The following is a 14,928-nucleotide window of genomic DNA, read 5'->3' on the forward strand; positions in this document are numbered from 1 at the left end:
TGTTCCACATGGTGTGGAGTCCTGTGTTCTGGAGAGAAGTTAGAGCCAACAAGCATTTGCTGTGAGAGTGTGTGGCTGGAGAGTGGAGGGTAACACCTAAAAGTCCCAGCTTAGAAACTGTGAGGATGCCGCTGCCAGTTAACAAGATGAGAGACTCTCTTCGTGAGGTTCAGTTTTCTCTGTCTTAAACCGTACCAGTCTGTTAGAAGTCCAGGGGGAGCTGTTAGATACTGGCGCGTGAGACGAGTGCGTTTTATTAGTCACTTTTCTCATCACTGTGACCTCATAGACACAACCTAAGAGAGGAGGGGTTTCTTTTTGCTCAGGGCTTCTATTATGATGGGACAGCCATGGCTTAGTCTGTGGGGAAAGAAGTGCTGGGGTGGGATCAGGGGCGGGGGCGGGGAGGTGTATTTTTTTCATATGACAGAAGCCCAAGACAGAAGGAAGCAGGTATAAACCATAGGCTCTAAGACTGCCTAGTGACCCATTTCCACCAATCAGGCCCCATAGCCTTCAAAATCACGCCCCATGAGCCTATGGAGTCCAGTGTCGTTTCAAACCTGAGTGGAGAATCACGCTTGGGGATTTATAGATTAAAGCCATGAGCTCATACAAGGTGAGTGTAAAGACAGAAAACGAGGGCCAAAGGGAAAATTCCACGTCACTAGAACGTCCGACGTCCTGTAAGAAAAAAGGTGCAGGCGAGACTGAGAAACAAGCCGGTTAACGCAAGCAGGAAATTTTAAATATTCTGGGAGTCCAGGGAAGGAAAGTGTGTCAAAGATGCGAAGGTTGTCTACAGGTCAAGGAAGGGGCCAGTTGTAGGAGCAGGAACTTGTTGTAGTTAACCAAACGGTGTGGGGAGTGACGAGAGAAGCCTTTTGGAGACCCACAGAGAATGGCGAGTGTAGCGCCAGCGGCTCCTCAGAGTTCTCGAACAATCCTGACCCACTGCACGCAGTGCTGACCTACTAGGGACTCCTAGAACACTCGTGAAGTATCCAAATGGATCCGAGGCTACGGCGGTGACTGCTTCCCCCTCCATCATCGAAGTCCAAGGTGGTCTTTTTAAAAAATATAATTTATTCATATTACATCTCAATTGTCAGCCCATCCCTTGTATCCTCCCATTCCTCCCTCCCTCCCACTTTCCCCTTACTCCCCTCCCCTATGACTGTGACCGAGGGGGACCTCCTCCCCCTGTATATGCTCATAGGGTATCAAGTCTCTTCTTGGTAGCCTGCTATCCTTCCTCTGAGTGCCACCAGGTCTCCCCATCCAGGGGTCGTGGTCAAATATGGGGCACCAGAGTTCATGTGAAAGTCAATCCCCACTCTTGCTGCCCCACATCTCCCACATTTCCTCAAAGCTACGCCAACCTGGTTGATTGCTATTGGTGCTTGAGGCTAGTATGGGATGGTCTGATTGGCCCTTCAACCTCTTAAAGGCTTTTACACTGGACAATAAAGTTAGATCTGCACTTTGGCTTTGTATTTACACTCACCTTCAATGAGCTCATGACTTAAATCCACAAATCCTCAAGTGTGTTTCTCTACCCAAGAGCTCACTCTGATAAAGACACAACAAGAAGACAAGTGTATATAGACCAGTCTCTCTGATGAACATAGATGCAGAAATTCTCAACCGAGAGTTGCAATTCCTCTTAATTGTCAACTCAGTCAAACCTTGCTATACTGTGGGTTTGGGAGGTTTGTTTATTTGTTTGTTTGTTTGTTTGTTGTTTTTGTTCTGTTTTGTCTTCAGGAAAACAATGAAAAAATATTTTTGTCCATGTTTAGAACATGGGAAAACTTACAAGAAATTTGACACAATTTTGGTTTAATTAAAAAACATGGAATATGTAGCTATGGAGGGCCAGTTCTGCATGTCTCTCATTTAGTGGCTGTAACAGCTACATGAAAGAGAAAGCATTATCTCATTTTATACATTCAAAAACAGGCTTTCAGAGCACAAACAATTAAGCAATGGAACGTCATCATGCTCACACCAGACTCAGTGTCTTTATTTAAACTTATTTTTTTTTTGTCCGTAAGAGTAGAATATAACAGAATTTACCATCTTAACCTCTTTTAGGTGCACAGTTCAGGCACCCCAAGTCTTATTCACAAGCCAGTGCAACACCCCACCTTCCATCTTCAGAAACTCTGTCATTTTCCCAAACATAGGCTCTGCACCCACTAAACAGCAGCTCCCCAGTTTAACTGGCTGAAATACATTGATATATTATTTTACATTTACGGAAACAAAGTCCATTATCTGTACTCAGAAACTATTACATATGATACCACAACTTGAAGTGCTTTTTTATATTTCTACGATGAAATGAAAGGAACAGCTGCCTGCTGACCTTACCCTGAAGCTGTTAGGACACAACATAACGAAATGTGGGATTTACACAGGGAGAAACCCAGGGGAAATTTCAGTTTCCCATCAAGTATTTTGATAAACACCATTTTCTTGCTAGGCAAATGTACATATTTTTCTGAATGTCTGCTCGTCTTTCAGTTTGGCTGGAACATAGATAGTCAGTCGGTTTTGTTTTGTTTTTTTTTCTGTAAATAGCTCTGTGCTAAGCCAGACAGCTGACAATTTATTAGAGAGCAACTATCAGGCATTGTTATGTATTTTTCATTGTGTTAACTCACTTAGTCCCCATGGCAACTGTAGAAGTAAGTGTTATTACCCACTGTGGCAGTTACTAAACCATTATAAAATCAACTCTGAGAAACATCAAGAACCTTGGACATGTTAAAGTAAGTATGTGAAGCTAGTCAGAAAATACCACGTATTGCATGACTGCACTCGTACTGAGTATGAAATGTCAGAAAGAGGCAAATCTATAAAGACAGAAATAGATTAGTGGTTGCAGGGATTGGGAGAGGGAGAAATGAATAGTGACTGCTACTGGGTTCAGGGTTTCTTTTGGGAATGGTTAAAATAGTTGTGGTGATAGCTGTGTGACTGCTAATATACTAAGAGCTATTGAACTGTACACTATAAATGTACCAATTATGGTTTTGTGATCAGTTACAGATTCCAAGATAGTAGCAGCTTGCTCTAGTCCTCCAAAGTCCATATGTTAAAGGATTTATTAAAAAAAATTAAAGGTCCTCTGTTTGGTCCTACTGAGAGGTGGTAGAATCTTTAAGGGGAAAGGTCTAATGGGAGGAAGTTAGGTCATTGTGGGATGTACTCTCAATGGAGATCCTAGGATGCTGGTCTTTACCTCCCCTGCCTCCACCCCCATTTTGACCCAGACATGAGGTAAATAGACTATGCCATGTGATGCCACCCTGCAATCTGCCAAGGCAATACAGCCAATCAGTCATGGCCTGATACCTTCAAAACTGTGAACTAAAATAAATGTTCTCTTTTGAAGTAGATTTAATTCAGTTTTTTTGACTACCACATTGCTATGTGTATCTTTCTATATTTATGCAAATATTTAATGAAAGTTTTTTTTTATTAACTACGGTAGAAGCAAACTATATTCAGAATCATGAAAATAGCTATAAGGACAGTGACAACAGGGTCTTCCTGCAAAGAATCCCCATTGAGTCAAGCTTCCTGTCTGGAGACCGCACTGGCTGGAGTCTCATGTAGAATCTGTCACCATTTACCATGTCTAGACAATGTCTTCCTCCCGCAGCATTTGGAGGCCACATCAGGCCTCACAACTGCAGGATACATAGAATTCAAGATTGTCTGGATGGCCACTAGCTGCATACTTTGTGACTCTCAGCACTGTCTCATTTTCATTGGAGACACTGTGAAGTCACCAAAGTTTCTTCAGAGAAGGCAGGCAACACCAGATACTCGACAGACAGTACACAATTTTCCTCTGCCACTTCTTCCAGCCTCTGTGCTGCCCAAATAAAGGCTTTAGTCCAACTGTGATATAACCCACTGAAGAAAGGCGTCTTCAAATAGGAGGTAAACTAGGCATGCTTCCCGCCACTCCCTGTTGAAAAGATGCAGGGACCGGTCATAATATGTTGCAGGGATGTGCCAAGAGTAGATTTGTTCTTTAGGCTACAGAGATGAATAGTGGGCAGAGAAGCCCTTCTGTTGGCCCTGTGCTGTTGACCACCCTTCTGCATCTGATCGTATGAGGATGAACATGGTAAGGTCTGAAAGGCAGGCCCACTTACCCTCCTCCTTATAGGCAGAGAGAAGATGGCAGGGTCTTTAGTGAAGAGGAAAGTATCACTTTCAGATGGAGGGGGCTATTAGCTTGAGTCATGCTAGTCTCTTTTTGTGCCTGGCATTTGAACAAGCATCAGGGTGCCATAGTTTCATTGCATTTCTTGCTCAGAAAAAAATCCTGGATATTGTATTCATCAAAACCATGCATGCCATGCGTGCTGGGTCTGGGCAGATAGGGGCTGTCTCATTCCAGTGGATGGATGAACTCTAATTGCCTTGCAGAAACCACAAGTGCCCCCATGATTTAATTCACCTTGCCCTAAGCCTGAGCCTTGCAGTTAGTCAACAGTTAGAGATGCCTGAGAGGGGTTCTGAAAAATGCTCAGCCATACCTCACTACACTTAACCATTCAGAATCTCTTGCCTATGACATGCTGCCACCAACAGTGACCTAAGTCTTCCCACATCAATGAACACAATTAAGACACACCCACCCAGTTATGCATGTGCCCTGGCCAACCCACTATAGACAACCTTTCATATAGAATTTCTTCTCAGGTGACTCTATGTTGGACTGAATTGACAATTAAAACTAATTGCAACTCTCCGTTGAGAATTTCTGCACCTATGTTCATCAGGGAGATTAGCCTATCATTTTCTTCTTGTTGTGTCTTTATCAGAGTAAGCGTTCAGCGTAACGTGGGTTTTTAAAAAAAACATATTTGGAAGCATCACTACATTTCCTATTTTATGGAATAATTAGAGAAGGATAGGCTTTAGTTTTTCTTTAAAGTCTGATAACATTTTGTAGTGAATCCATGCTGACCTAGGCTTTTAAAAACTTTTATTTTATTAATTTATTTATATTACATCTCAATGGTTATCCCATCCCTTGTATCCTCCCGTTCCTCTCTCCCTCCCATTTCCCCTTACTCCCCTCCCCTATGACTGTGACTGAGGGGGACCTCCTTCCCCTGTATATGCTCATAGGGTATCAAGTCTCTTCTTGGTAACCTGCTGTCCTTCCTCTGAGTGCCACCAGGTCTCCCCATCCAGGGGACATGGTCAAATATGAGTCACCAGAGTATGTGTGAAAGACCCCACTCTCCACTCAACTGTGGAGAATGGCCTGTCCATTGGCTAGATCTGGGTAGGGGTTTGAAGTTTACTGCCTGTATTGTCCTTGGCTGGTGTCATAGTTTGAGAGGGACCCCTGGGCCCAAATCTGCCTATCATAATGTTCTACTTGTAGGTTTCTAAGACCCTCTGGATCCTTCTACTTTGCCATTCTCCCATGCTTTTCTCATCTAGAGTCCCAATAGGATGTCCTCCCCTCTGTCCCAGTTTCCTTGTAAGTGAAGACTTTCATGGGACATGCCCTAGGGTTTTTTGTTTTTGTTTTTTTAAGAAGGGTTTTATTGTGGTTTCAATCTCATTGCTTGTGATGCCTCCGTTTAAAATTTAAAATCACATCTTGGCTTAACTTTGGTGGGTCAAACGCTTTTAGAAATGCACCCATTTCTTTTAGGATTTCCAGTATGGTAGAATATAGGTTTTTGAAGTATGTATTTGTAATCATTGAACTTCATTGGTTTCTGTTGTAAATTATCCCCTTTCTTATGTAATACTATTAATTTGAGTCTTTCCTCTTTTTAGTTTGGTTAATTTGGCTATGAGTTTATCAATCTTGCTTGTTTGTACACCTCAAAAAATCAAATTTTCATTTTAGTGGACTTTATTATCATTACTTATTTCTGTTTCATTGGTTTATTCCCTGATGTTATTTCCTTCTGTCTACTTAAGGTTTAACTTTTTCCCAAGGCTTTGAGATGCAGCACTAAATTATTTATTTGATATCATTCTGATTTTATAACATAGGCACATAGAACTAAAGAGCTCATTTTTAGTACTTGCTTTCACTGTATGCCATAAATTTTGATACATTTAACATTTTTTCATTCATTTTATTAATACTTTAATTTCTTTCTTGACTTTTCCAGTGACCTAGTCATTGATCAATAATGTGTTGTTGAGTCTTTATGAGCTTGTGTGTTTTCTGTGGCTTCTTTCACTGTTGGTTTCAGGTTTTATACCATTGTGGTCAGATACAATACAGATGGATGCTTCAATTTTCTTGTATTTGTTGAGAGGAGATTTGCATACTAATAACTTAGCAAATTTAGAGTGTATTCATAGACTGCTGAAAAGAATGTGTATTCTTTAGTATTTGGGTTGACATTCTGTAGATAAGTTAGGTCTATTTGCTCTATGGTACCATTTATCTCCATTGGTCACTTTCCACCTAGATGACTTGTTTATTAGAGAGTGGAACACTGAAGCTACCTAGTATTACTGTGTTGGTATCCATGTGTGAATTTATATCTAGTAGTAGCTGTGTTGTGAAATTGAGGACACCTTTGTTCAATGTGTATGTAATTAGAATGGTGATATCATCTTGTCTGGTTGTTAACCTAATCAGTATGAAGGGAGGTTTTTTGTTTTGTTTTGTTTTGTTTTTTGGTTGTTTTGTGACATATGTTGATCTGAAGTCCATTTTGTTGATTATCAGAATGATGATTCCTGTTTGTCTCCTTGTTCCAATTACTTGCAAATCTTTGGCCCCCTTTTCAAGCCAAGATGGTGTCTATCTTTGGTGTTGAACTGTGTTTCCTGCAGACAGCAAAATGTGGACTCTTTTTTTTTTTTTTTTTTTTTTTATCCAGTCTACCCATTTGCGCCTTTTGTTTGAGGAATTGAGGCCAGTGATACTTGGAGATGAACCTCAGGGTTATTACTGAAAAGTGTGTTTTAACTCCTGTCATTTGTAATTGATTTTGTAATGTTTTGGGTTTTCATTGGTTTTCATTTGTTTAACTAATGTCTTAACTTCTTTTGTTATTTTTACATAGTTTTGGAGTGTGTTTAGCATTCTCTTCCATTCAGAGTATTCTCTCCAATATCCTTTGTAGGGCTAGCTTATTAAATATAAATTGCTTCAAGTTGTTTTTGTCATGGAAAGTTTTTATTTCTTCTTCCATTATAGTTTTGTTGAATATAGTAGTCTGTGTTGGCATCAACAGTATTTTAGGATTTGAGGTACATTGCTTCAAGTTATTCTGGATTTTAAATTTTCCATTAAGAAATAAACTTTTATTCTGATGGTCCTACTTTTGCAAGTGATTTAGACCTCCTCTTTGCATCTTTCAATATCTTTTCTTGATTCTATATGTTGAGTATTTCAACTGTAATATTGCTTGAAGAGATTCTTTTCTCATTCTGTCTGTTTGGTATATTGTATGCCTCTTTTACCTGGATGGGTATCTCTTTCCCTAGACTTGAGAAAAATTCTCCTGTGATTATTTTTAAATGGTATCTACTCTTTTGATTCTTTTCCTTCTATGTGGATAGCTTGTAATTTATCTTTTCTTAGTGTATCACTGATTTCATATATTCTGTTCATACATTTAAAAATCATCATTAAAATAATTAAAGGATCTTATTCTGCCACCTTACCCAAAGGCCTTAATGTTCTGTCTCTATGTAACTCATTTTATGGGTAAAGCTTTCCATTGAAGTTTTTATTTGGATTATTGAATTTTTATTTTCAGCTATTATTTTCATTTGGCTTTTCTTCAGTATTTCTATCTTTTCATTGAATTATATTTTTGTGTCCTGAATTACTTCTTTATTTCATTAAGATATTTGTGTGTCCTTGTAAACCATCCAGGAGATGATTAGTGTCCTTTAAATTTATTTGTGCATTTGTTTTTGTTCTTTTTGAGATCTTTGAACATATTTAGAATCATTCTTAGTCAGGAATTTTGTCTAAGTTACTGTGATTGGTAACTATTAGTATGGGAATGTCAATTCTTGGAAGAAACGTGTTATCTTGGCTTTTCATATTATGATGTTTTTATGTTGGATTTATCCAATGAGCATAGATTGGTCAAATGTTCAGACACACTGGAGCTGAGTGGGTTCTTGTTTCAGTGCTTGGTGTTCTCATTGCTTCCTAAGTCTTAACTGTGCTGAGTGTTACGTGGGAACAGAGGACCCAGTGACTCATGCCTGACTGTTGAAGGGGTTGGACAGGCCCTGCGCGTGTTTTGATATAAGGTAGCTTTACAATCTAGTCTTTAAGTAACAATAACACACTCAGGGTAACTATAGCTGAATTTAAGGAGTAATGAACATACTCTGGTCTGTTATGCTGGGTCTGGGACTCTGCAAACTATAGGTAAGTTTTTCCAGCTCGGTTCTTGCTAGATTCCATGTGTTGCTGTGGCCTGAGAGGGACAGGTGAGGATTTTGTTCTTCTCTGGTAGCAGTTCCTATTGGCTCCACTCCAGAAATACTTGTTTAATCTGGAAGCTGGAGTTTCTTCTGTAGATGAATCATTGTAAGGTTTTTCTAATCCTTGCAGTGCAGCCCCCAAATCAGCAGCATCTTCTTCCACCTGGTGTCTCCTCCTTGGATGTCTGAGCTCAGAGATAAAGATCATCAAGTAGCAAGTCATTCTCAGTGGTCTGCTTTGATTCTGAGTGGCCCACTGAGGTTTAAAGTCTAATCCTGCAGTGCCTAAATGGGTCTTTATTTGGAAGAGTTCATTACAAAGTTAAGTTGGGGTCATCAGAATGAACCCAAATCCAACACAACTGACTTCTTTTAAAGGGAGAAGCTTGGCCACAGAGACATGAACACAGGGAGAAATCCACGAAAAGCTGAAGGCAGAAGCCAAGGTGATAATGCTATAGCCCAAAGACACAACAATAATGAATAGTGAGCCCCTAGACAGTCTGGGAAAGACACAGAGCAGATTCTCTGCCACAGTCTCAAAAGCCAGCCTGGATGACTTGCAGACTTGGCCATGCAGCCTCCAAAACTGCCAGCCATTTACCCAATAAAATTATCACTCAGGGTGTATACACAACCCATATAACTCAACAGAAAGCAAATAACCCAATTTTTAAAAGAGCAGAGGATCTAGATAGACAATTTTTTCAAAGAAGCATACACATGACCTACCAACTATATTGTGTTTAAGATGAAGGACCTCTGGGAAAATGAAAAATAATAACTCTGCGCTCCTTTCTGACTGAACCTTGGTCTATATATTTACCTTTGAGATACAGCAGATAGCAAACTTAGAGTAGTGTGACTCTAGAACAGTGGTTCTCAATCTGTGGGTTGCAACTCCATTGGGGGGTGGTTAAAAGATCCTTTCACAGGTGTCTCCGAAGGCCATCAGAAAACACAGATATTTGCATTGTGTTCATAACAGTAGCAAGATTCATAACAGTTATGATGTTGCAACAAAAATAATTTAATGGTTGGGAGTCATCAACCACAACATGAGGAACTGTATTAAAGTGTCATCACATTAGGAATGTTGAGAACCAGTGCTCAAGAAGCTTTTAATCACAATACACAGATACTGCAACTCTAAATTAACTGATGACTGCACATGGAAAATGCCATAGAAACCAGGAAACCAGCATCTTCACCTCCAAAGGTGAAGACTGACTCCTTCTACCTGCCCTTTGTCTTCACAGGCATTTGGAACCCACAGCAGTCTAACTCCGCTGAGAAGCAGAGCATTTGAGGTAAGCCCATAGGGTATCTTTTACTAAAGTTTCTCACTGGGCGTGTTCCATTTTTGGACCAGCTCAAGAACTTCAGCCTTGTTTAGTCAACTTTCAAGCCACAGATTTTGGAAAACGCAGGCTTGGCAGTGCCATCATGGTGAGACCACAGGACTTGTGGCTCGAGGGTTAGGTTTGCCACAGTAGATTTCCTGGAAGGCAACGTCTAAGGACTCCTTCTCCATGGATACCATAATAATCCATTTCTAAGTGCATATCTGGAGAAGCTACTCACAGTTCCTGTGAGCTTTTCCTCAGAGGCTCTTTAGAGAGCTCTACAGTCCTGAAGAGAGGCTACAGGACTTTGATGCCTGACCCTTTGCATTGACATAATATGGCCTTGAATATCTAGGTAAACACTTCTGTGTGTCTGTGGTATTAGCATTTTAGTACGTAGAACAGTAGATTGACCTCCTCACGGTTGCTGAGGATCTGACTAGAACAAGAGGAAAGAGGAAGAATTTATTATTCTTTTGGTCCTGCCTCATTTCTTGGGCTGGGACATCTTATCTCAGCTTCTAGTTTTCAACAGATTCAATTTCTCAGCCTCCATACTTACATAGGCCAACCCCATTGTTATTTGCCTGTCTCTTCGTCTGTCTGCCTATCTGCCCACCTGTCTGTCTATTCATCTGTGGGAGTTTAATGCGAATTGTCTCCCAAGGCTCAAGCACGTGGTCCCCATTTGGTGGTGCTATTTAGGGAGGTGATCTTGCTAGATGAAATATGTTGCTTGGGCCAGGCTTTGAGGGGTCAGAGCCTGACGCCACTTGTGTTGTGAGAGGGTGTGTGATCTCTCAGCATCCTGCTCCAGTTGTAATGCTTTCTGCTAGTTGCCAAGCTTCTCCATAATGATGAACTCTTACCCCACTGAACTCAAGCTAAAAGAAGCTCTTCCTGCATATACAGGGGGAGGTAATCCCCCTCAGGAACAGTCATAGGGGAGGGGATAAGGGGAAATGGGAGGGAGGGAAGAATGAGAGGATACAAGGGATGGGATAACCATTGAGATGTAACAAGAATAAATTAATAAAAATAAAATAAAATTAAATAAAAATTAAAATTAAAAAAATAAATAAATAAAAAAGAAGCGCTTCCTTCTACAAGTTGCTTCTGGCTGAAGTGTTTTATCACATTAACAGAAATGTTATTGATACTTCATCTATGCAAACATTGTTACTGCTTTTGAGGAGAACCGTGACTGATAGACAGAGTGAGCTAAAACCCCCAATAATGTAATTGGCTGCTGGTTGTCACAACTGATGCCTATCACCTCTTCTCTACATGTACTCAATACTCCTCCATCTTGGATTTAGGTTGTTTCACTGGTCTTTGTGGACTGCTGATATGACTCAAAGTTGGCCTCTAAGTGAGTGGCATCCAGATTTCCATTCCCAGTTATATCTCAGTATTTGAATGAATCTCTTGAGCTCTGTGCATAGTCCTGCTGAGTTCCCTGCTTTAACAGCAGCCTTTACTCGTCTTGTTGTAGAAACCCCCATTATATGAGGAGATATCAGCTATGCCTGTGTTGTTGTAGCCACACTATCTGGTAGAAACAATTTAAGAACTTATCTTAGCTGGTAGTTTTGGAGGTATCAGCCTATTCCATCAGGAAAGGCAGGAATAGGGCATCTCAAACTGTCATGGCAGGTGCATGTAGCAGGGACAGTTTACCTGGAGCAGAGAAGAAAGGAAGAACATGCTAGAGTGAGGGACAAGTACAATCCTCAAAGGCCCAAATCTATGCCCTCCCTTCCAAATCTTTCACAGTCTTCCATAAATACTGCTGCTTGCTAATAAATAAGCTTTCATGATATGAACCAGTGGGAAACATCTTAGATTCAACCCATAGAAAGGAGTAAAAGATTTGGTGCTTACACTGTGTTCTGAAGGAAGGCACTCACTCCCAAGACTCTGAAGGACTGGGAGGCAACTGGTGCCTGAAAGCGGCATCCACCCTTAATAGAAATAAACTACAAGCATTTCCAGGAGAACGAGGACCTGTTTTAATTTTTCTCGTTGCTCTGATAAAGCTACCCAACAAAAACAACGTAAAGAAGAAAAGGTTTATCTTGGCTCACAGCTTAAGGGTACTGCTTATCATGCTGTGAAAGGCAAGGCAGCAAGAACATGAAACAACAAGTCATATTTTGCCTACAGTCATGAAACAAGAAGAATAATGCTAGCACTGTTTGCTTTTTCCTTTTTTATTCAGTCCAAGACTCAACTTTATAATATGGTACCATTGACATTCAGAATGGATCTTCCCTTATCAGTCAACCCTTCCTGGAAATGCCCTCTTAATCATGTAGAGAGCTATTATTTCTTAAGCATCTATCTATCTATCTATCTATCTATCTATCTATCTATCTATCTGCACATAAATATGGCATAGCTTATGTGTGGAAGTCAGGGACAACTTTAAGAAGTTGGTTTTCTCTTTCCACCATGTGGGTCCTGGGTACTGAACTCAGGTTGTCTGCACTGGCAAGCAAGCATTTAGACAACCCGAGTCATCACACTGGTTCCTCTTAAGTGACTCTAAATCTAGTCAAGTTGGCGATGAAGTTTACCCACCACAGGATCTGAAGTGGATCTTGCCACCAAGACACTGAGGGACATCCTGGAAACAGATTCAAACTGAGGACACCGAATAGCTCTCTGTTGCTGAAATTGAACATTGAGAGATAACAATGGCCGGGCTCACCTTGATGAAGGAAAACATTAGCACTGAAGGCTACTATGGCTGCTCCACCCATGTGCTTGAAGAAGACCAATAGCAAAGGCTGGCTAGCCTCGACTGGATGAATAATTTAGCTACTTCTTTAGAGAATGGTTCATGGTGGATGACGTAGGATATAAATTTGTCCCTGTTTGTGTCTGACCTTGAAACCTGTAGTGGCAGTCAAACCTCTTGTCTCCTTTTGCGCTCTCCCTTCATGCTCTCATCCAGCTTGTAAAGCCATTCATCACTGTGTGTTCTTACCTTAGGTCACAGAACGTGGATAAGCAGGATGATACTCAGCTCAGCCTGATGGGAGACTGCACTGACTCCAGCTCCAGCTCTGAAAGTACCTGCAGTGTGGCCGTTGTTAATTTCCTGTTTATAACATGCAAAAATTGAACTAAGATCCTCATCCAGCTGGTCACAGAGGAGACATGTCACTTATAGATAGATGAAATGAGCCATATGGATGGTGATGCATGGATAAGGACACCTATTCATGCAAATTTCTACATTCTTTGATCCTGCTCAGCATCAGATCCCAGATGTACCAGCCCGACCCAGTGCTGGAAAGCTGCTCTAAACCTATACAACACCATGACTAGGTGGCTCCGATGATGGCAGATAGTGGCCAGCCACTCACGGCAAAGTATCTTAACTTTACTAGGTCCTGGTTACCTACTAAGATCCATCTTTCATCAGATGTTCAATGCCATGCTACAAACAGGGTTGGCCCAGTATCGGTTGGGACCTTTGAGATACACATGCTGATATTTCTACTGGGGTTCGACATAAATTCCCATAGCATGCATGTAGTCTTACTGACATCTTACTGATTTCTCCATTGTCTAGTCTTGTTAAAGGCACCTCTTAAAGTTAGCAACATTCCATGCCAGCCAGTGCTGGGCCAAAGCATAGCCTTGGTGTGCACTGTTACCTGAAGAACTCAGAGGCCCATCATACAGTGTGTTCTCTGCTTTGTGGTCAGAATGCATGATGCAATCACTTATCTGATAGCTTTGGAGAAGGTATCTTGGCATCCTACTGACTCCTGTCAATCTTGAATTTTTATGGGATTTAGCCTCTAACCTTTAAAGCAGGCATAACAAGCCTTCCACCACATTCACCTCTAAGCTGCTTGTCCTGAGAGAGAGCCTGCAGTTATCAACTGAATGTTTCAGTATAACACTTTTCAGAACAACCAGGCTCTCTAATTCCATGGCTTGACAAAGGAAAGTAGCTAAAACTATTAATGTATACCAGTGTATATTTCACATAAATACAAATGTTTATGGTCTATTGTTTTGAATGGAAATAGGAAATGGAGCCATCGACTCAAAGTGAACTATCTAAGACCGTATACATCTCCCTCAGCAACAGCATCCCCAGGTTAGCATTTGGAAATGAAGCTGCTACTTCACTGAGCTTGGGGACTCTCCATAATACAGAAGTAGGAAATGTGTGCATGGGTTTCATGAGAAATTACAGGACCAGAGCAACATGTGAAGAAATGTGCACAGCTGCTTGTGGATGGTAATGCCATAAGTTACTTATTTCTTTTATGGCTGGAGTTCTGTGTTCATTGGCCAGAGGCCGGCAACAATTCTATGTTCATTGGCTGGAGACTGGCATCAGTTCTATTCTCACTGGTTGGAGGCCGGGACCAGTTCCTGTTGAGGGGATTCCTCCTTTAAGTCTTGAAACTCAGATGGCACCAACTAGTTTCCTCTGCCCTTTTTAGAAGAACAGTTTATACATCCCGTTGCAAAGCTGGCTCGATAAAAACCATATGAAAATACCACAAAGCCAAAGGGAGTCCTGCTGCATAAAGTATATTTTGTCACAAACCACAGTTTTAACATTTTAAAACTATCCTTTCCTAAGGCGCAGGCCACACAATCCCATTCCCTTCAGTATGATAGCGATAATCCAAGAGTCGTGATGCTCATGTGACATTTGATATCAGCTACAACTTTAAAAAGGAGAAAGGAGACAAACTTAGAACAGATGACCTCTGAGGTCAGGTTAGCACCAACCCTGGAGCGGTTCAAAGTCAGGGGCCTCACCATTTGCAGAGGGGACCCATCCCCTTTATCTTCCAAGTACCTCAATTAAATAAAGGCCCTGAGCTCTGAGTGAGCGAGAGAGCTCTCTCATATTCTTCTCCTTCCTTTATCACATTTCACAAACCCCATCTCATCCAAAATGCCCACTCATTCCCTGCCAAGGAGAGAATTATTAGGTGCCAGCACATTCAGTAGATTTGACTGCACTTGAGTGTTCGTTTACTATAGCAGGCTCATTATTCTAAGGATGTAATTGGAACCCAGACTGTTATGACCTCAGGAAATAGGATGTAGCAAAGCTATGCAGAAATATTAACTTCGC

General features: G+C 41.0%; 1 long non-coding RNA gene across 4 annotated transcripts; it reads left to right on the forward strand.

Moving 5' to 3' along the window:
* The first annotated feature begins 419 nt into the window (after nucleotides 1-419).
* Nucleotides 420-13,852, forward strand: LOC311604297. 4 transcript variants are annotated; one of them, XR_014781442.1, is made up of 4 exons: nucleotides 420-619; nucleotides 8,842-8,909; nucleotides 9,723-9,773; nucleotides 12,814-13,852. It is a non-coding gene; the product is annotated as an uncharacterized lncRNA (long non-coding RNA). The 4 variants fall into 4 exon arrangements; XR_014781444.1 differs by lacking the exon at nucleotides 420-619 and adding an exon at nucleotides 996-1,062; XR_014781445.1 differs by lacking the exon at nucleotides 420-619 and adding an exon at nucleotides 2,738-2,777.
* The last annotated feature ends 1,076 nt before the right edge of the window (nucleotides 13,853-14,928 follow it).

Source organism: Acomys minous (assembly GCF_964271855.1).
Source record: "Acomys minous genome assembly, chromosome: 9".
Taxonomy (NCBI): domain Eukaryota; kingdom Metazoa; phylum Chordata; class Mammalia; order Rodentia; family Muridae; genus Acomys; species Acomys minous.